The 21,682-nt window shown below is 45.2% G+C and overlaps 1 protein-coding gene and 1 long non-coding RNA gene across 4 annotated transcripts in view; one reads left to right on the top strand and one right to left on the bottom strand.

The window, feature by feature from the left end:
- The window catches only part of CACNA1E (calcium voltage-gated channel subunit alpha1 E), a 496,040-nt gene that overhangs the window by 452,037 nt on the left and 22,321 nt on the right, over positions 1-21,682 (bottom strand). The window lies entirely within an intron of this gene.
- LOC115288177 lies at positions 2,514-13,768 on the top strand. Of its 3 annotated transcripts, XR_003906847.1 has the most exons (5): positions 2,514-2,776; positions 4,171-4,289; positions 9,814-9,960; positions 10,532-10,652; positions 13,540-13,768. It is a non-coding gene; the product is annotated as an uncharacterized LOC115288177 (long non-coding RNA). The 3 variants fall into 3 exon arrangements; XR_003906846.1 differs by having other exon boundaries at positions 9,814-10,652; XR_003906848.1 differs by lacking the exon at positions 4,171-4,289 and having other exon boundaries at positions 9,814-10,652.

Below are 21,682 nucleotides of genomic sequence, written 5' to 3' on the forward strand. Positions count from 1 at the left end.
AATCAAAACCACACTGAGATACCACCTCACACCAGTCAGAGTGGCTAAAATGAACAATCCAAGAGACAATAGATGCTAGCGAGGGTATGGAGAGATGGGCACCCTCCTACACTGTTGGTGGCAATGTAAACTGGTGCAGCCGCTCTGGAAAACAGTTTGGAGGTTCCTCAAAACACTATAGATAGAACTCCCCTATGACCCAGCAATAGCACTGCTAGGGATTTACCCAAGGGATACAGAAGTGCTGATGCATAGGGGCACATGTACCCCAATGTTCATAGCAGCACTGTCAACAATAGCCAAAACATGGAAAGCGCCTAAATGTCCATCATCTGATGAGTGGATCAAGAAGATGTGGTATATATATATAATACACAATGGAGGTATATATATAATACACAATGGAGTACTACATGGCAATGAGAAAGAATGAAATCTGGCCATTTGTAGCAAAGTGGATGGACCTCGAGGGTGTCATGCTAAGCAAAATAAGTCAGACAGAGAAGGATAGATATGTTTGCACTCATAGGTCTAACAGGAGAACAGGAGAAACCTAATGGAGGATCAGGGGGAGGGGAAGAGGGAAAGCGAGTTGGGGAGAGAGAGGGACGCAAAACCTGAGAGACTATTGAATACCGAAAATGAACTGAGGGTCGAAGGGGAAGGCGGAAAGGGGAAAGAGGTCGTGGTGATGGAGGGGGGCACTTGTGGGGAAGAGCACTGGGTGTTGTATGGAAAGCAATTTGACAATAAACTATTTAAAAAACAAAAAGGCATGTCAGGTCTCTCTACTCTGCCTCCCCTCCCCGTATACTCATCAGATGACCAGACCTCCTGCTTTCTGACCCAGAGAACCCTCCAGAAGCAAACCTCTTACTTCCTTGCATGGCAAATGTCAGTAGCCCACCACCATTTCCTCTGCCCACGCTGAATGAGCAGCAGGAAAAAAAAATCCCTCAGAGATTAGACATGACCTCCCTGTTGCCCTCATTCACAACTGCAAGAGGCAAAGATTCCAGGGATGGCGTCCAACCAGTGTGGGCTTCCCAGGCTCCCTCAGGGGCTGGGCATCTAGATCCCAAATATCCATAGCATCTAGATACCAAATGTCATTCAGATGTTTGGGGGTTAATCCCTATAGCTTTGAAATCTAGGAAAAATCAGACACTCTCATTTGCCTCAAGTTGAACAGTGATGGGTTCGGCAGGGCTGAATTTCCCTGTAGAGCAGGGAGAGGTTTCCCTGGGGCAATACCCAGGCAATCCTGTCCATGAATTACCATCATTGGCCTAATCCCACTGAGCTCACATAGGGTGCCTGGCAGTATCCTTTATTTCAAAACAAGAAAAATAAAATTAGGGAAACATGAACAGGAGTCTGTCCCCACTCCAGAGGCTAGTAGCTAAGGACAGGGAGAGGAGTTCTGCTCACCAGGGAGTCCAGGAAGAGTCAGAATTACATGCATCCACTTCAGTTTTCTCATATGGAAGTGGGAATAAGTAGCAGTTTTGATGTTTAAAAGTCCCCAAAGCGGCTGAATGAGGACTTCTAAGCATAGCAATGTGAGGTCACGCCCATTCCTGAGGGCTGTGAGCCACGAAGGAGTGGGCTTAGCTCCATCCACCAGGGCTCCCAGAGACTTTCCCCAGCCCATCTTTCTGCTCAGTGAGCTGTTGGGGTTCATCCAAGAACAAGAACAAGAGTGAAGACTCCTTTCAAACAGTGGGTGGGCGAGGAAGCAGCAGGTGGAAAGGGAGGAGGGGAACAGCTTCAATGGAAACAAATACATTTGCTGCTAAAACAGAGGCGAAGAGGATGCCTGGGAGAGGGCAGGTCCAATTATTGGTAAAATAATCAGAAATAAATAGTCATTTACCCAAGTACAACTTCTCCATACCCTCTAACTGAGCCTCTTTGCTGCACTGGTTATATTTAGAACCTATTTGAGCAACCACTTATTTTGTCCACTGGAGCCAAAGAATACTCTAAGGGCTCCTACCAGGGCTTGGGAGTGGGGAGGAGGGAGAGACAAGGGTGTAAAGAATTCAGCCTTCCCCCACTTCAAGCCTCAGGATCAGGAAACTCCCAGGGTGCAGCAGGAGCCCAGCCTGCCAGGAACAGAACACAGCAGAGGAGCCTGGAACAGCCTCAGAGACAGCTCTGGCTCTGAAGCTGGTGGCAGAGAGGTCTAAACAAGGCTGAGGCCTGCAGGCCCCAAGCCTCTCCTGCTAGCAAGGCCTGGCAACAGATGGTGCAGAGGCCAGGACATGCATGTCTTCTAGAGAGAGCAGGGTGATAGAGTGGGTCTAGCCACTGAGGGACAAAGTCAGACCAAGAGTCCATCAAGCACCATTGTGTCCCAAGCACTAGGCACAAAGTCATGTTAAACTAGGGAAAGAGGAGACTGTGTGGGTTAGATAAAGAGCAAATAGATGATATAGGATACACCTTCTATGAGGTCACAATCAACCTAGCCACACGCATACACACACAGACACAACTGGAAAGCAGCAGCCAGGGAATAGGGTGGTAGCTAGAGAGAGTCCCACTATCCTTCTCTATCCCTGTGTCATGCTCCACTTTTCAACAGTTCAAGGAAAGTAACTCAGCCATGATACCTCCAAGTCGTCTAGGACATTCTCTATATATCTGTCTGCAGGAGCACCCACAGGCGTTAAGGAAGTCACATGTTGGCCATGTACCAAGACCAACCAAGCATTTTCAACACGCCTGCTCCCACTGGCACCAGGCACCACATAGGCCTGTGGAGGCACAGGTAAGAAGACGTTCACTGCCTTGGCATTTCACAGCATGGCAGTCCTGCCCACATCCAAAGTCTGCGAACTTAGATCAAGACCTAAGCTTAGGATTCCTGTCCCAAGTCCTCACTTTGTTTTTCCCCCAGGGCACCTTTTAAAATAACCACTTAGAGTTGAGAAAAGTTAGTGACTTCCACCCCAACTTTGTTATAAGTAACAGATGCTTGCTACCCTGCTCTCTATCTCCCGCTCACTGGTGACCCAGGACACAAGGCTACCCTCCTCTCCAGCTCACTGCAGCCCCTAACTCCCTGGTTTCTGGGATCTGGAAGTAAGAAATCTTGTGATATGTCTTCCGTTATGTGGGTATATTGAAACTGCACCTTTAATCAATACAATCCTGGGGGCGGGGGTTCACTTCCCCCAAGTGGGACCTTAGATGCTGAGAGAGAGCTACCTGCCTACCCTGGGTGGGTGATCTGTGTTTTCTCACATAGCAGGTCATAATCTGCATATTCTTAATTTAATACATCCGCTCTGGCTTCTCAGCACACTTAGCGGTACCTACTTGTGTAGGGCTTACAGGCTGGCAGACTGTCCTCAAAGATGATCTTAACCGCAGCACAGCAGGGTCAGCTCAGGTTACCGGTCCACATTTCACCAGAAACACCTGTGAGCTCGCCCCACAATACGGATTATGTAATAGGACCCCATCCCAGGCACATCCAATTGTGAACATGGGAAGAGATGCCCTGTCAACATAAGGTACAAGAGGGGTCCTGCAAAAAAAGGAAATGGGGGCAATAAGCCACTAAAACAACACAGCATGAAATTTTGGATCACCAAGTAGTCTGCAAATTTTCTTAGAAAGTGGGTCTCAGCACCCTGCGGGTTTGCCTCACAGTCTCAGAGATGCTCCATCCCCGATCTCTGATGCCTCCATACTTGGCAATGCCTTCTGTCAATTTAGCTTTAACCTCCTCTGTCCTCCAGCAACCACCAAGCAGTTACTGGTCTGTACACAAGCATTGTGGTCGAGAGCTTCTTTCAACAGAGGTCTACAACATGGAGTTTATTTCCAGTCATTAGTAAAATGAGTACGATAGGATGCCCAGGGCTAATAAGTCCCCACGCCATGCCTCATGTAACCCCCACCTCCGCCCTGTGAGGTAGGTCTCATTATTCTTCCACGTTTTTCAGACGAGGAGACTGATAGAGAAAGGGAAACAATCTTGCTTAAGGTCACCACCTGGTGTGTGGCAGGGTCAGGACTCGAACCCAGGCAGTCAGGGCGTGGTCCAGCTTAACCACCCCACTGGACTCTTTCCCCTAAGGACCAGTCTCCTTTGTCAAGTGCATCCCTTCCTCTGTGGTTTTCTCCCAGTGAGACTTCTCTCTCCTCATGGAACAGGCTGCCATCAGATCCTGGTCCTCTGTCTTCACACAACTGAACACACTTCCTGGGAGTCTTGCACAGAAGGCTGGCAAGATCCAGAACCTCACCTGTTAATACCATTCACAAGGCTTGAGGTTAGCCATATTTATTTTTCTGTTTGGAGTTCTTCATGGGCAAATCCTCCTTTTTCCCTCTCCCCCACCACCTTCCCCTTTCCACAAAGGAATGTGAGCTGCCCTGTCCTCCTATATCCTACTGATTAGACCCTCTCCTCCCCAGAACCCTGTCGGGCAGCCAGCACCTTACAACTCTTCCCTTCTCACTCTATGAAAACCTACTCTCAGGACGGCCTCGGCCACATCTTCCACAGTAAAGCTCTGACGATACCTGTAGTTCAGTGTCCCTCTGAAGGAACAGGCTGAGATACAGGCAACCCAACCACAGGAAGGGATCTCTAATGATAACCTTTCTGACCCAGGAAGCTGGAGAGAAAGGTCTGGATTTTGATGAGGTCGATTCTCGGTGCCCCAAAACCACTGTGTAAGCCTGTTCATTCATTCCTTCAGATCTTCTCTCAAAATTTACCTTCTCATTAAGGGCTTTCCTGAGAGCCCAATTTAAATAGCAACTTCTTTCTCGTGCTCCCTGAACTCCTGCCTGGATTTTCTCCAGCGCACTTATCAACATCTGACACACTATAGACTTCACCTATTTCTTTTATGTTCTGTCTGTCTCTATGCCCGGAACATGCCTGGGACATAGTAGATACTCAATACATATTTGTTTCACTCATGTATTCATTGAGCAAATATTGATTGTCTACTGTGTGGCAAGGACATTACAGTGGACATTGGTTTAAAACAAAGAAAAGTCCTCTGCCCTCATTCATCCTACAATCTTATATGGAGATAAATATTAAATATAATTAAAAATAAAGTAAAATTCCAATTTCTGTGTGTAGCAGAAGGACCAAGTCAGCCAGGGCAGTTAGATAACACTTAGGAACTCAGGGAAGTGGCTATTTATCAAATATGTATAATAATATTTCATTTTTTGACAACCCAATATAGTAATATTGGTACATACAAATTATCGACTAATAGTCAAGGAATCTCTTCTAACTTCTTGCCTATAAATAAGGATGGCTTTGTCTCCTATAGCCTTCTATTGCCTTCCTTCCTCAGTATGGTGGCCACAAATTTGACAAATAGGACACTCCTCCTATCAAAGCATAGTCTCTACCCCTAACCTTGAATCTCAATGAGTGGTTTTGTGACTGCTTTGATCAAAATAATGCATTAAAATAAGACAGTGCTAGCTTCTGAGCCTATGCCTTGAGACACTGACAATTTCTATTTCTCCCTCATGGAATACTCGACCTGGAAATCCTGAACGTCCATGCAGGAAGCTCAGTCACCCTTAGACAGCTTTCTTGGAGAGTCTAAGCTGAGCCAGGACTTCCAGCCATCTCTACCAAGGTGGCAGATGTGTGAGTGAAGCCTCCTTAGGTTCTCCAGAGCAGCTCCTCCACAAACAAATACCACTGGTCACTTGAGTTAACCCTACACAGAACATAAGAACTGCCCAGATAAGCCCTGGCCAAATTTATTACCTACAAAATGATGAAATATAATAAAATATTTGTTGTTTTAAGCTACTAAGCTTGAAGGTCATTTGTTATGCAACAATAAGTGACCATAACATGATGGATCTCATCTTTCCTTACTCACTGGAAGCTCTCACCTCTCCCCTGGTTTCAGTTACCGTGTATGTGCTGAGGATCCAATTCTGCATCTTCTGCCCTATTCCGTCCATGTGTCAAGACCAGTACCATCTCCTCTGGAATATCCAACCAGTATCTCAGAATCTTTCCTGAAAAGTTGGCTGCATCTCTTATGTTTCCTATCTAAGCAAATGAGACCATTTTATTTCCCACAAATGAAGCCCAGGTGTCAACCTCTATTCCTCCTTCCTCGTTCTCCACAACTTACAAGTCCTATCACTTCTACTCTTTTAATATTTCAAATGTCTTCTCTTCTCTCCATCCCCACTGCTGAGAGCCTATGTCTGTTGTCCAGATGACTACAAGAGCCCCTGAACTGGAGTCCCTACTAAAGAATTTAACCCCTCCCCAAATCATCCTCCACACTACAGCCAGAGTGAATTTTCTAAAATAATAGTTAGTGAAAATCTGATCTTGTCACCCCCATGTTTAAACCTATTCATGACCCACTGCCCTAATGTCCAATCCAAAGGACCTATGCTTGGCTCACCCCCTTCTCTTCTCACCCCCATCCCTCTCCTACCACTACATTCATGCTAGACTGCTTCCAGTTTCCCAAACACATCATGCTTTCTCTCTGCAGAGCTTATTCATATGTTGTTCCCTCTATCTGGAATGTCCTCCTCTCCATTTTACTTGGCTAATGCCAAATTAATCTTTCAGACTTTAGAGTAGACATGACTTCCTCCAGAAAGCCACCCTTCACTCTCAAGACCAGGTTTTGTACTCTCCGCTTACCTTGCACTTACATCCCACATCTACTATGATTGCCTGTGCTTCTCTGTTTCTCCCACTATACAAAAGCAATGTAGGGCCAAGCCTGTACCATGGCTTGTGGTATACCCAGAACTTGACCCAGTATAGACTCCCATTAAATCCTGTGGGATATATAAATGAAGGCCTCTTGAAGGATCCCAGAGAGATGATATACCACATGCCCTTCTAGGTTAGTGGAGGAAGCCATCAGTTCATCAAAAAGCCAAACCGTGACCATCTCATTAATTCCCAATATGTACAGCTGGTAATGACCTGCATGAGATCGAGAAGGCAGTGGCACAGCCAATAATCAGCAGTTGTCCAGAAGCCAAGGCAGCATGATAGAACCCCCACCCCCAAAGACCACTTTTCAAGGGGGAATTCAGGGTCAATCCACAACCCTGTCCTGGCTTCCCTCCAATCCTGGGTGGCACCAACCCATCTGCTCATCTCCTCCAGTCCACACTTAGCTCCAGTCCCCATCCCAATCAGAAAGAAAAGTCTTAGAGCGCCTAAGTGACTCGGTTGGGTGTCTGACTTTTTATTTTGTCTCAACAAATCATGATCCCAGGGTCATGGGATCAAGCCCAGCATCAAGCCTTGTGTCGGGCTCCACACTGAGTGTGTGCAGAGCCTGTTTGGGACCCCTTCCCCTCCTCATGCTCTCTCTCTCTCTCTCTCTCTCTCTCTCTCTCTCACTCTCTGAAAAATTAAAAAAACAACTAGAAAGTTTTATTTTATTTTTTAATGTTTATTTTTGAGAGAGAGAGAAAGGAGGGAAATGAGTGGGGGAGGGGCAGAGGGGGGTACAGAGCATCTGAAGCACTCTGCACTGACAGCAAAGAGCCGGATGCAGGGCTTGAACCCGCAAACTGTGAGATCATGACCTGAGCCGAAGCTGGATGTTCAACTGACTGAGCCACTCCTGTACCCCAGAAAGGCCTGTTTTAAGGGCTCACCAACCCAAGTCCTTTATTGGGACAGATCAGTGACAGCAGACATTGGCACAGTGCCCCAGGAGCTTACAGCCAAGAACCCCTCACCCTCCAATCATAACCACCACCTCCAACCACAGCCAAGTGAGCAATTTAGCTGATGCCTACAAATTGCACTACCACATCTTTGATCTATTTCCTTCCTCTAAGCACCTTAAGATGATATAGATGCTAACAAGTGACAGAGGAGGCGGTGAAGAGGGAGACCAATGCATTAATTATTCAAATTTATTCTTGTTTCACTTCAGGAATAATAAAAAGAAATTCAATATTTCTGAAAAGACTGTCTAGGTAGGAGACCTTAATGTTTCCTTGACAGATCTAGGAAATACCGTATTCTCTTATTTACTTAATCTTGTCTCAGGTAATTATTTAAGTCCATAAATTCTTATAAATTCTTAAAAACCTAACCATAAGTAACTCAGAGCTGAAGTCAGCAAGGGACCCTGTTAATGCCAGTGGAAGTCCCCACCCTCCGCCACCCTCCGCCACCCCCACTCGCTTGGACACCATCATTTCCCAGTGCTCTGTGCCCTTTTACTCTGTGCCAGGATGCTTTTTGTTAAAAACACGAAGAGCTGATGAAGGTGAAAGGCCCAGGGCTTCTGCCACCCCAACTTCTCATCCCTCCTTCCTGCTGGTCAAATCCTCTCCTGGGAATAATAGGATTACGATGTAATGAATAATTAAAATATCCTAGCTGCAGATACACTCAAGTATTTTTACCAGTGATTACAGTGGCTCCAACCAAGCCCCAAGAATCATCTACCCCAGAAGCTGGTATGTGGATCCTACCTCACTCCTCCCTCCACCCCTTTACAAGCTGAATAACGGCCTACAAATATGTCCACACCTTAATATTCCCAGGGCCTGTGGATGCTACCTTAGATGGCAAAAGGGATTTGCAGATGTGATTACAGATCTTGAGATGGGTAGATATCCTGAATTATCTGGGTAGTCCCCAATGCAATGACAAGTATCCTTATAAGAGGCAAAGGGATACTGGACACAGAAGAAGAAAGCAATGTGACCACAGAAGTAGAAATGGGGGTGATGCAACCACAGCTAAGGAATGCAGTAGCCACCAAAGCCAGAAGAGGCAAGAGACAGATTCTTCTCTAGAGGGGGTTCAGCGCTGACAGCACCTTGATTTTGGCTCCATGATACTGATTTATGACTTCTTCTGAAACTATAAGAGAATAAATTCGTTTCTTACCATACACCAAGTACATGGTAATTGGCTACAAGTGCCACAGAAAGCCAGATACGGCATCCAAATCACTTTCTCCATAGCAGAAACCCAAAGTTCTGCAACTCCTGGGAACGTGAAGCCATATTCCTCAGTCTTGAAGAGTCCAGGGTATCTGCCATGTCCCAGACATACACATGGGCCCTGAACACTTGCTGTGGACCTTGGGACCTCAGCACCGGGAGTTGTCCAGGCTGGAACTCTGTGCTTCACTCATCCCTGTATAAACTACCACCCCCCAACCTTAACTCCATCACTATTCATGAGAGAGGAATCCAGATACACCAGTCTCCTTCAGTTACTCGGACGTTCCTCGCCACTCCCTCTAGCTAGAATCCTGCTCCTCCTGCTCTCCTAGTGGCTGGCTCCTTCCTCAGATCTAAACTTAAATGTCACCTCCTAGAGAATCCTTTCCTAACACAGCATCAAAAAGAGTTCTCCAGGTTTTTCTCTGCCAGCTTCCTGTTTGCTTTCTTCACAGGATTTACCACCATTTATAATTATTTATTTGCTTTTTTTTTTTAATTTGGGGTTGCCTCCCTCTTACAATGCAGGGATTTGCCTTTGTCTTGTTCCCTCCTATATCCTCAGCACCAACACAGTGCCTAATAAATGGTAGGCACTTAATAAATACTTGTCAAATTAGTTAATCCCTTAACTGCAGAGGTTATGGATGAAAAATGCCTATCTGAGGCAAAGAAGGTAGGGGCATATATCCAACCATTTCCAAGTTTGAGTAATCGGGGATGATGCTGTTGAGACAGAAGGCCAGCCTGAATGGCTAAAGGTGTGTGTGCTCACTGACCCTTTCTTGCATGCTTGTTCTGACTGTGCCTTTCTATACTTCCTCTCTCCCCTCTCCACCATCCTTCAAGGTCCATCAGCCCCAGCTCCTCCAGCACCTTCAGCCTGTCTCCTACAGCTTCAGCTGTGCCTCGACTATGATGGAACCGCAAAGTGCCAACAGCTTCATCCCCTGCAAAATGGGGCCACTGTAACGACCAAGGACTTGCATGCCCAAGGTTGGCCTCACAGGCTCTCTGGACTGGCAGACTACTCTCTTCCCTAGCTAGATTTGTGTAGTTCTTAAGGCTGCCTCCACTTCCTGATTTGCATATTAGCTCCTGTCCTGCTCCAGTCCAGACAGCTATCCAACCACAAGAGGCACAGCATCTGTACATACTCACCTTTACCTGATAAATATGGTACCATCTAGAAACTCTTGCCATAATACCCCCACTCATCAGATGCTCTTGGACCCAGTTCAGAACCCCTCTGGGCACTGATGTGAAATGTTGATCACCTCCATTCAAGAACTAAGGAGTGTTTTCAGCCTGACTGATGAAAGATCAAGAGAAGAAGAATATCACATACATGAGTTTTCCAAAATTAAAATGGAGAATAGGGCCTTCGGGAAGGCATCTGGATAATTAAAACATTAATTCAGGCTCTGGTTTGCCTGAGAGCAACAGGCTTCTGAGAGCTCCATTAAATCTCTCCCAATAAATACTGATGGCTCTGAGGCAGTCTCCCGGCCAGGGCGCAGAGTCATGAAAGACGCCCTCCCTCCCAGTCTCTACCTGTCATCCTCAGGGAAATATCCAGAGATGATAAAGTCAGGGAGTTGAGGATCTTCACTCAAAATGTCTCTCTTACAAGTTAAGCCTGGAAGGTCTGGAAAGAACTATACACCAGGAAACCAAGGTACAAAAAGGTAAGTGTCTTGCTTAAGGTCACACAGCTGTTGGTAAGTAAGAGTGGAGACCAGAATTCAAATGTCTTGCTATCAGGATAATTCCTATTCCAACCTTGTTCCATCACACATTTCTTGGAGCCTCATCCATCACACCCCATACACATGCATGCAACACACATACACACACGCACAAGCATGCACATGTGTGAATCCTTTTTACACAAGTCTGTCTCCTCATCATCACTCAATAACTAAATGCTTTTTTTTCAAGATGCTCCCGGACCTTGCAGCCCTTACACCTTCAATGCCACCCCAATTTCACCCATCCTTGAGGTCTTAGTTCAAGACTACTCTTCTCCATCATCTTCCCTTTAAATACCCTTCATTCCCTTCCTTGAACAACCCCAGTACTTGGAGGTTAGCCCTGAATTCTACCCTGTTTCATAGGTGCAGACCTGTTTCACCTTATTTTCTGAACAAGACTGCAAATGTCATGTCGATTTTCTCTCAGTAGCCCCCTACCTCACCTTCCCACCCCCGGCGCAGCACACAGTGAGAGCACCATTACTGCCTACTCCTTGGAAATCAGGGATTCAAGGCCAGTCCAGGTCTGGTTGACTTCTGCAGCCTTCGACAAGCCCCACTGTAGACCTGTGCCTCCATTCTCCACCCAAATGGACATATACTCAACCAAGGACCAACTTTATTCCACATTGTGCTGTCTCTCTGCACCTTCTAACACCCAGCCCAGTCCTGCCACATCCTTGCTTTCTCTGCATGTTCCCCAAAGCACCCCAAGGACAATGCTATCTAAGGAACTCCATTACAGCACATTCAACAACTGCCCTGCTTCTCTGCCCATATTCTGTGTTCTCTCCAGACTTGCCCTGGAGATGAGGAGAAGCAGCGTGACTGGTGGGAAGAGCACTGGATGGGGAGCACTGGGCTGGGTTCCGGGTTTTGTTCCACTCCCCACCGCTGCCTGCCTGACCCATGGACCAGTGCCACATGCCCTTGTTCACTCACTGCAGGTTGTCTGTTAAGTGTGGGTGTTACAGTTCACTGCTGCTCCCTAAAGGTTCACTGCCCTATACTTTTTAAAGTCTTAAGTAGACAGCAATGTCTCCGTGCATAAATGACAAGCAGAGCAGCTGAGAGCACAATGTAGTCTTAAAAGTCTGACGCATGTAAGAGTAGAAGGAGGAAAATTAGCCCTTTTCCAGGAAATCTGGCTTGCATTTCCCAGAAGAGAATGTGCAGTAAACACTAGAAGGCACGGAAACCTCTGAGGCAACAATACGCCCACCTGATACACACATACCTGATCACCACCGCACACAGCTTCCCAGGAGCGTGGCACCAGTTAATTAGATCTGTGGCCCAGCAACTTGTATCAAGGCTCATCATTAAGACAGTAACAACAACTTCTATTAAACAAACCATATTGGCCCTCTAAGTCAGCTCCTCAGATCACAGATGTTTTCTTTGACTGTAAAAGGAGGGCTGAGGAGGAATGAACTAGATGTGGGGAACCTCACACGATAGGCAGATTTTAGGTTTGGAAGTCCCTCTTTATATGATCCTTGCTTTCCTCTGGTAACCAACTGTGCCCAAATATGACCCTTCATCTCCACTGAAAGGCCATCCTATATGCCTAGACCCCAGAGGATAGCTCTGTGCTAGGGCTATCCTACCCCCGCAAAACAAATGACTTCAAGGGACAAAATTGAGTCCATTACCACAACTGTCAGTGCCAACTGGTCACTTTAAAACTACAAGTCACCAGGTAGAAGGCATCTGGAGAAGATGACCCTGCCCCATTCCTTCCCATACTCCAACCCCCAGAGACTTGCATATCAATGACCAGACTGTCACAATCCCAAGGAGTGATCCAGGGGCACCTGAGTGGCTCAGTCAGTTAAGTGTCTGACCCTTGATCTCGGTTCAGGTCATGATCTCACAGTTTGTGCAATCAAACCCAGAGTCAAGCTCTGTGCTGACCTCACGCACCTACTTGGGATTCTCTCTCTCTCCCTCTCTCTCTTCCCCTCCCACCCCTCAGAATAAATAACTACACTTTCAAAACAAAACAAAGGTGTGATCCAGCAGAAAGTCAGCCCATCTCAATAATGGCCAAATGTCACCTGCTAGTCACCTGAGCAGGTGAGGGTACAGAGCCCAGCTCACATCCTAGCCCAGCGTGTCTCTGGGTGTGCTCTCTCCGGGATTGGTTTTGTGCTCCTGACTGTAAGGGGAGCAGCCACCTCGGGACTCGCACCCTAAGGTGAGCTGTTGTGCAGTCTCAATAATTAATGCTATGCAAAGTGCCTTTTAGCCTCCAGCTGGGATATTATTTCTTGATAAGAAGGGAAAATATTTACCATCTTAAAACACTTCCGACTAGAATCCCCACAGAGCACAATAAGGGGAAAAACCCTTTTTCGAAGGAGCCACTCTCAGCCCCACCTAACAGGCTGAGGCCCTTTTGGTGTCCACAACTCTGTCACCAGGGAAAGCAGATCCCATCATTGAGTTCAGATTGCCTCTGGCCCCACAAATGATGAAAGCAAAATGAATAAAGGCCTGAGCCTGGGAAGACCCAGAGTCACAAATGGAGGAGAAACAGGTGCAGAAGTAGGTACAGATCCTATTACCTACCATCGCTGAACCTGTGAGTTTTTAGTTTGGGGCTGGAGATGGAAGGAGGGCTCTGAATTTGGATGGGAGCCTTCTTGAAGAGGAGACCTGTCTGCCTTACCATGCAAAAGCAAGCCACACATTGATTCATGGGCAAAAACACCAAATGGCCATCTAGGGATGGGACGAATGAAGAAAAGACAGAGAAGGGAAGAATTTCAAATACATTCTTATGTTATTGTTTACTCCCCATTTTGTATCTCTCCAGTTTGCAAGTATTCTTGAGACCTTCTGGCTTCATGAACAATCATGCTTTACAGATAATTAGACCAGTCCTAAGAGAAATCAGGTAAGAACTGAAATAAGTCTATGAGACAAGCCTATAGGATGCTTCAGTTCTGTGACCCTGGTGAGTGTGCAAGAAGGTGGTGGCCATTCTTCAAAGAGAAGGGATCTGAATAAAGGATTTGGGAGAATAAAGATTTCCTTACTCCTAACTAAGTAATTTCCTTATTCCTAATAAAGCAATGCTGGGATTTTCCAATTAGGTGCTGCTGTCCTTCCTGATTAGCCCAGGACATCCACTGAACAGTACTGTGTGTGTGCCTGGCTCTATTCTCAGCAAGTCTATAAGGAACTCTGTATGCCAGGTGAGGGGCAGGCTGCCTTCAGAGTGCACTGCCCAGGGTTTGCTCCCATAAAATGACTTCCCTGCAGGTCCAAACAGTGGTCCCGTGGCAGAAGGGGACAACCGGCACTTACCCAGGATGAGAGACAACCCCAGGAGGCCTGGAGTCAAGTGGGCCCTGTCCCTGGTTGTCATGCTTGGAATTCCCTTTGCATAAAGGAAATGGGTCCTAAGAGCCTTCTGTTAAAAGCCAATAGAAGGTAAAGGCATTAACCCACACCTCTGACTGGCTGACTCTCCGTGGGGAAGCATCCTGAGGAAAATGGATCCCTGCCCAGAGACCTGGAAGGAGGGATTTAGAAGAAATTAGTGTAACTTGTACTAATTAGGAGTGACAGGAACCTACAATAGCACCCGATAGCAGCTATGGCGGTGAGCCCCCAGTGAGGCCCTCTCTTTCTAACAGGGGCTGCCTAGCATCTTGGCTGATAGTAAACAACAAATGCTACTGAGATCCCTGTCTTTCTATTACCTGCATCTATTGAGGTATCCAGCCAATATTCAAGATTTTTTTTCAACTTCAACAAATGGCATTTTAGATGGTGATAAAAGTTAAGGAAGAAAAATAAAGTAGGGAGATATACTGGCCTAAATTTTTAGAAAGGATAACCAAGGAATATCGTCTAGAGCAAATTACTTCTGAATAAAGATCTGAAGGGTGTGGAGGATGGAACCATGAAAATACTGAGGAAGTACATTCCAGACAAAGGGAAGAGCTACACAGGTGCCCTGAGAAGACAGACCTAGGAGAGAGGTGAGAGATAGGAGGAGGCTGCTGGCTGGAGCAGAGGGAAGGTCAGGGAGAGCTAAGTGATGGGGTTATGGAGGGCGAGCTCATGGCCCCCACTGACCTTCAGTGACCCTCCTCCCAGTTCTCCTGACGTCCTGCTGTCCACTTCAGCCATGCAGGGGTCTCCATTACATACCCTTCCAGGGCTCATCTACTTTGGGCAAAAAGTCTTGGACTTAGCCTTCCACATCCAACTGCTCATGTGAAATGTCAGGAACCCCTTGCCCTATGTGAGCAAGAGGCGTGACGAGGAATCTAGGCTCACACAGCTGTGGGGTAGGGGAAGCTTCCCAGTGGTGCCTTCAGCCCCTCTTCCAGTAGCACTCAGTGCCCAGGAGCCCACTCCTCCCTCTATCAGAACCTGGAATGTGTCAAGAGGGCCTTTGGCTAGGAAGAAGATCTAGGCTCAGCAAGTCCTCAGACCTTCCTGGCCTCGGTTTGTTCATTGTAAAATGAGGATCTTGCATCCCTCATCTCTAATACCTCTTCTAGCCCTTGGTGAGCCCTACCCTCTGCCAATAAACCCCTCCTTGCCAATGTGTTCACCTGTGTCTCCTCTCAGGCCAAGAACCAACATGCCAACAGTGGCCCTAAGTCATATGGCAAGGTGCCCAAGGGAGACTCTGATCTGGGGGGCTTTTATTTTAAGCCCATGACCTCAGTAGCCCCTCACAACACAGGCACAGCCACCTGACTCAGCCCCTTGGTATATGGCCATGCCAAACACTGAGGAGAAATGAAGCAATTCCATGTAGAGAGAGACCCTTCATTGGCCAGCGTTTTCATTGCCGAGGCTCACACTGACTGTTGAGAACCTCCAGTCCCAGGGTCTGCAGACTCTCATGAAAAGGCTTTACAAGAAAATGAGCCACCAGCACTCCAGGGCAATCATCGTCCATCAGCATGGCAGGTGATTGCTCGCCCTGCAAGGCAGCTTCACCACGGTTCCAGGCATGGAGCGCTGAGCAGTTGAGGCTGCGGTCTGTGCATCTAGGCTGAGGCAGGGGGTGCCCTGCCCAGGCACCTCCACTGAGGTGGGTAACAGAGAGCTAGCTGACATGGAGACAGTGCATTCCACTGCTGCTCACTCTAGGGTCTAGGGTGGCTCACCTTTTTCTCATACCTGGGCCATCTGTGGATGGCAGGTAGCAGTGGAGCTGGAGGAGGGACATAGTACAATTGCAAGAATGACCTCAGATCTGACTAAATCCTGAGGCTGATGCGGTCAGTGTAAACTGCACGGGCAACCACGGCTCTGCCAGCAGGTTCTTTTAAAAAAAAAAATACTTCAGGTTTCCAGACAAACAGCAAGCCCAGAAACCTTGTCACTATCAGCCCACACAAGGCCACCCTCTATTGCGCACTGTGTGGCTCTTCTTCCACTTAATGACTCCTGTAGAACTCAAGCTAAATGGAAGTGGGGGTGTTAGGCAGGGAAGATATACATAATAGGATTCAAGTGCCCTTGCCACATGTCTTCCTAGGACAAACAGCATTTCCAACCACTTAGACCCAGGTTTTCTCCCAGAGGCAATTTTTCAGTCATTCTGTCTGGGAGGGCACCAGGAAAGCTGAGTTCTGTTCTCCCTTCTCTTCTTTGCAGCTGCTCCAATAACATCCTTGCCTCCTCCTTAGGGACCTTCCAAACCCTTAGGCAGAAAAGCATGTACACTCTCAGAAGACTTCAGGGGATGACACCAGGCTCCCAGTGTTCTCTCTCCCTGAAGGTCTGCCTTGGAGCCTCAGTCGTTTAGCCCTAGCCAGGACTGTTGTGAAAGGAGCAGTAGGAAGTGTGCGTCGGCGTGCAGACAGTCCAAAAGGAAGTTCTGCTGGTAGAAGAGAAAGAGCACATGCCTGGAATGTGTGTAGGGCAGGGTGTATACTAAATACTAATATCAAGAGGTGTTTGTCGAGAGTTTATCTTAACAGGTGTGGTGCAGCTGCTTGGGACATAACTGTGAACAGGACCCAGTCACTGCCCTCAAATAGCTTGTAGTTGAACAAAAAAAGAAAAAGAAGGGATACCTGCAGGGCAGTGGATGACTGCTAACTGAAGAGCGAGGTGAAGTTGGGGTTGGGAGCACACAGGCAGGCCCCTCACTCAGTCCTGGGGGCTCAGAAGCACTGAAAGGCTTCCTGGGGGAGCAAGTATTCCATGTGAGACGTGAAGAATGAGCCCCAGTCCCCTCATCACTCACCTGGTTGTCTACAGTCACCTGGGTGACAGATGGAGGGCGAGGGAAGAAGCTGGAGATAAAGAGTACAGCATATGGAAAGCATGCCATCTTTGATATGACCTGAGTGACAGAGGAGCCGCTAGGAGAGACAGAGCTGGGGAGGCAGGACCCCGTCGGGCACAAGTTTGGGAAGACCATGACAAATTCAGCCTCTCGCCACTGAGCAACAGTCACTGGGGGGATTCTGAGAAGAGAAGCAGCATTCAAGATTGACTTTTTAGATATACTGCCTGCACCATGGGGGCGAGAATATAATGAAGCCAGCCACCAGGAGGCCAACTCACGGGTTAGGAAGCTGGTGTCTACTTGATTTTCTCCACTTCAGTGCATACAAGCATCTCAAGCTTGATAGAACCGAAGCAGAATTCTTTATCCACCTTCGAGCCTGCCCCTCCAAAGCCTTCTCTTCCTCAGAAAATGGTACTAGATGCTTGAGCCAAATATCAAGGAGGCATCCTGATTGCTGTTGCTCTCATCACCAGCTCTAACTGGATCCAATCTATCAACAAGCCCTGTGGACTTCGTCTCCAAAACACATCCCAAACCCAATCCATCAAAACTATCACACTGGACGCCTCACCGCTCACCTGGTCACACGCAGTCACCAAAGTAATGGTCCTCCCCCCACTCTTCATTCCCCGCAGCACACTTGCCACCTGGCAGCCAAAGAAGGGTTTTACACATTTTTATTGTGAAATATAACACATATGCAGAAAAGTACAAAAACCAAATGTATAACTCAATGGTTTACCACAAAGTAAACATACGTGAAATCATCCCCAAGGTCAAGGATAAAGCATTAGCAGTTCTACCCCAAGCCCTCCTTGTCCTCTCTCCCTATCACTGTTCCTCCTTCCCACTATCCTGCCTTTTAAGGTGATCACTTGTTTGACTTTCCCTAAAGTTTACTAAGCATGAATCTAAAGCTATAGTTTAGGTTTTGGCTAATGTATGAACCCTATATAAGTGGAATCACACTGCATTTGTTATTTTGTGTGGGACTTTTTCATTCAACATTATGTTTATGAGATTCCTCTATGTTATGTCTGTAGTTCTAGTTTGCTTATTTTTATTGCTTTACAGCAGTCCATTATTTATCCATTCTACTGTTGATGGGCATTTGGATTGCTTCTGGGTTTTTTTAATTGAAGTATAGTTGACACATGGTGTTACATTAGCTTCAGATGTACAACAAAGTGATTCCTTATCTCTAAGTGTTATGCTCTGCTCACGCAACACTATTACAATACCATCGACCGTATTCCCTACACTGTACCTTTTATTCATGTGGCTTATTCATCCCATAAATGGGAGGGAACCTATGCCTCCTACTCCCTTCACCCATTGGAGTGCTTCTTGTTTTTCAGCTAATATGAGTAAGGTTGCTATCAACAGTTTGATATTTGTCGCTTGATGCCAGAATAGTCTTAGCACATGAATCAGACCACATCATTCCCCTGTTTAAAACTCTCCAAAAGCTTCCTGCCATACTTAAAATCCAAAATTCCTCATCATGGCTTATAAGGCCTTCTTCCTCTGATGCCTCTTCTATCTCTCTCACCCCTACTCACAATGTTCCTACCTCATCAGTCATTCTATTGCTGGAACACACTATACTAGCATCTACCTCAGAGCCCTCACACTTGCTCTTCCCTTCAAATTTTGAGGAATTCTCTTCAAATTTTGAGAAATTCCCTTCAAATTTTGAGTCAAATATCAACTCTTCAGACAACTTCTTTGCCCACCTAATTTGGAAGAGACCCTCAAAGCACTCTCTCTCATTTCCCCTTGTTCTGTTTTCCTAATGGTACTCTTTGCTATGGAAAGCCATCTTATCTAAACATCTGGCTAATTAATTACTGTTTATCTCCTCCAACACCCCTGAGCTCAGGGACACTCTCATTCACTGCTGTACTGTCTGCACCTGGAACCATGTCTGACAGAGAATGAGAACCCAATAAAAACTTGTTGGATGAATGATGAATGGTGAATGAATGCTCCAGGAAAGATGTCAGCATAACCGATCTAGTGGTAGTTAGAGGAAAGAAGGAGAATAGAGAGCAGTGAGTACTTCTGAGAACAAGGAAGGAAGAAAGATCACTGAGTAAAGGATGAATATTGAAACACTGGTACTGGGACAGCTGCATAAACATATAGGAAAAAAATTAAGTAGGATCTTTCCCACAAGTCTTACAATAAAACAAATTATCAATGAATCCTTTGCAGTGCAGAACCTTTTTATCTTAATGAGGTCCCAAAAGTTCATTTTTGCTTTTAACTCCCTTGCTTTTGGAGCAAGATAAGTCAGTCAGAGAAGGACAGATATCATATGTTTTCACTTACATGTGGATCTAGAGAAACTCAACAGAAGACCATGGGGGAAGGGAAGGAGAAAATAAATACAAACAGAGACGGAGGGAGATAAACCACAAGAGACTCTTAAATACAGAGAACAAACTGAAGGTGGATGGGGGGCGGGTGGAGAGGGAAAATAAATGGGTGATGGGCACTGAGGAGGCCACTTGTTGGGAGGAGCACTAGGTGTTGTACATAAGCCAATTTGACAATAAATTATATTTTAAAAATTATCAAAGATGTAAATGACACCCTAAAAATCCTAAAAGTAAAAAAAAAGGTATAAATTTTTGTAGTTGTGAACGCCCTTTGTTAGTAATGCAAAGCCAAAGCAGAGTAATAAAATTAAAAAGACTGATGCATTCAATCACATAAAAAAGTAAAAGAACTGCCATAAAAGGATAACTTCAAAAGGCAAATTACAAAAACGGAAAATATTTTCTGCATCTATACTACAAAGGACTAGTTTTCTTAATAAATAAAGAACTTCTATAAATCAATAAGAAAATATATAAAGGATATAGGCAATCAATTCACAGAAAGGGAAATATCAGTGACCCTCACTTATTTGAAAAGATGTTTAATTTTATAATAAGAGAAAGACACATTGAAACAAGGAGACACCACTTCAAACCTCTTAGACAGTCAATGGCTTAATCCACACTATGTTGGCAAAAATGCCAGGAAACAAGCACTGTACTACCAGATTGATAAACTGGTAGAACTTCCATGAGAGGTAATCTGGGACTATACTGCAAATTTTTAAATTCACTCTTTGGCTCCACAATTCTACTTTTAGGAAATTTTCCATCACATATATTTGCATGTGTACAAATATATTTTTTATATGTGCACATGTATGTTTATTCACTTATATTTTTAGTCATTGAAGCATTAATATGAAATATTACAAAAAAGAAACATTATATATCCATTAAGCAGGGATCCACTAAATAAATTATATATAGGGCCTTTAAAAAGATTGAGGCCAATTTCAGTGCCCTGATTTATAAGGATTGCCAACTTTAATTATTAATTGGAAGAATAAGTAAGTGCACAACAGTTAAATTATGTAAGTTACTATCTGGCTTTGAAAACTCTACACATTATAATTTTATTTATGTATCCAGAAATGGAAGGATACACATGAAATGATAATAGTGCTTGTCTTCTAGGAGGGGCGCTAGGTAACCAGGGGAAATTTTCAAAATAAAGAGAAACTTTAAGAATAAAGACACTGAAAACTACCAAACACTGCTTAAAAAAATTAAAGAAGACAGTAAAAAGGGAAACACATACTGTGTTCAGGGATTGGAAGATTTAATATTCCTTTTGTTAGCGTTTATTTCTTTATTTTGAGATAGAGAAGGAGAGGACTGCATGCACAAGACGGGGGGAGGGGCAGAGAGAAAGGGAGAGAGAGAATCCCAAGCAGGCTCCATGCTTTCAGCACGGACCCTGACACTGGGCTCCATCACATGAACCATGAGATCATGAGCTAAGTGGAAACTAAGAGTTAGTCGCTTAGCCAACTGAGCCACCCAATCACCCTGACTGAACATTCTTAAGATGATGATGCTACCCAAAATAACCTACAAATTCAATGTAATCTCTATCAAAATCCCAACTACAGTTTTTGCAGAAACAGAAAAACCAGGCCTAAACTTCATATGGAAACTTAAGAGACCTGAAATAGCCAAAACAATCTTTAAAAAGAACAAAGTTACAGGTCTCACGCTTTCTAATTTCAAAATGTATTGCAAATGTGGTACAAGATAAAAACACATATAGATCAATGTAATAGATTAAAGAGCCCAGAAATAAACCCTCATGTATATGGTCAAATGATTTTCACAAAGAACAGTCTCTTCAAATGGTATTAGAAAAACTGGAAATTCACATGCAACAGAATGAATCTGGACCCTTATCTTACACCATATAAAAATTAACTCAAAAAAAAAAAGGCCTAAAAGTAGGAGATAAAATCATTACACTCTTTGAAGAAAACGTAAGAGAAAAACTTCATGACATTGGATTTTACAATGATTTCTTGGATATGACACCAAAAGCACAAGCAATAAATGAAAACACAGAAAAGTAAACTGCGTCCAAATTTAAAACTGTTGCGTACCAAGGGACAGTTAACAACAGAGTGAAAAAGCAATCTATGGAATGGGAGAAAATATTTGCAAATCAGATATCTGATATGGATTAATATCTAAAATATCTAAAGCACCCCTATAACTTAGCACCAGAAACCCCAAACAACTCATTTTAAAAATGGACAAAAAGGGCACTTGTGTGGCTCAATGGGTTAAGCATCTAACTTTTTTTTTAATAA

The sequence above is a fragment of the Suricata suricatta genome, chromosome 3, assembly GCF_006229205.1.
Source record: "Suricata suricatta isolate VVHF042 chromosome 3, meerkat_22Aug2017_6uvM2_HiC, whole genome shotgun sequence".
Classification (NCBI taxonomy): Eukaryota; Metazoa; Chordata; class Mammalia; order Carnivora; family Herpestidae; genus Suricata; species Suricata suricatta.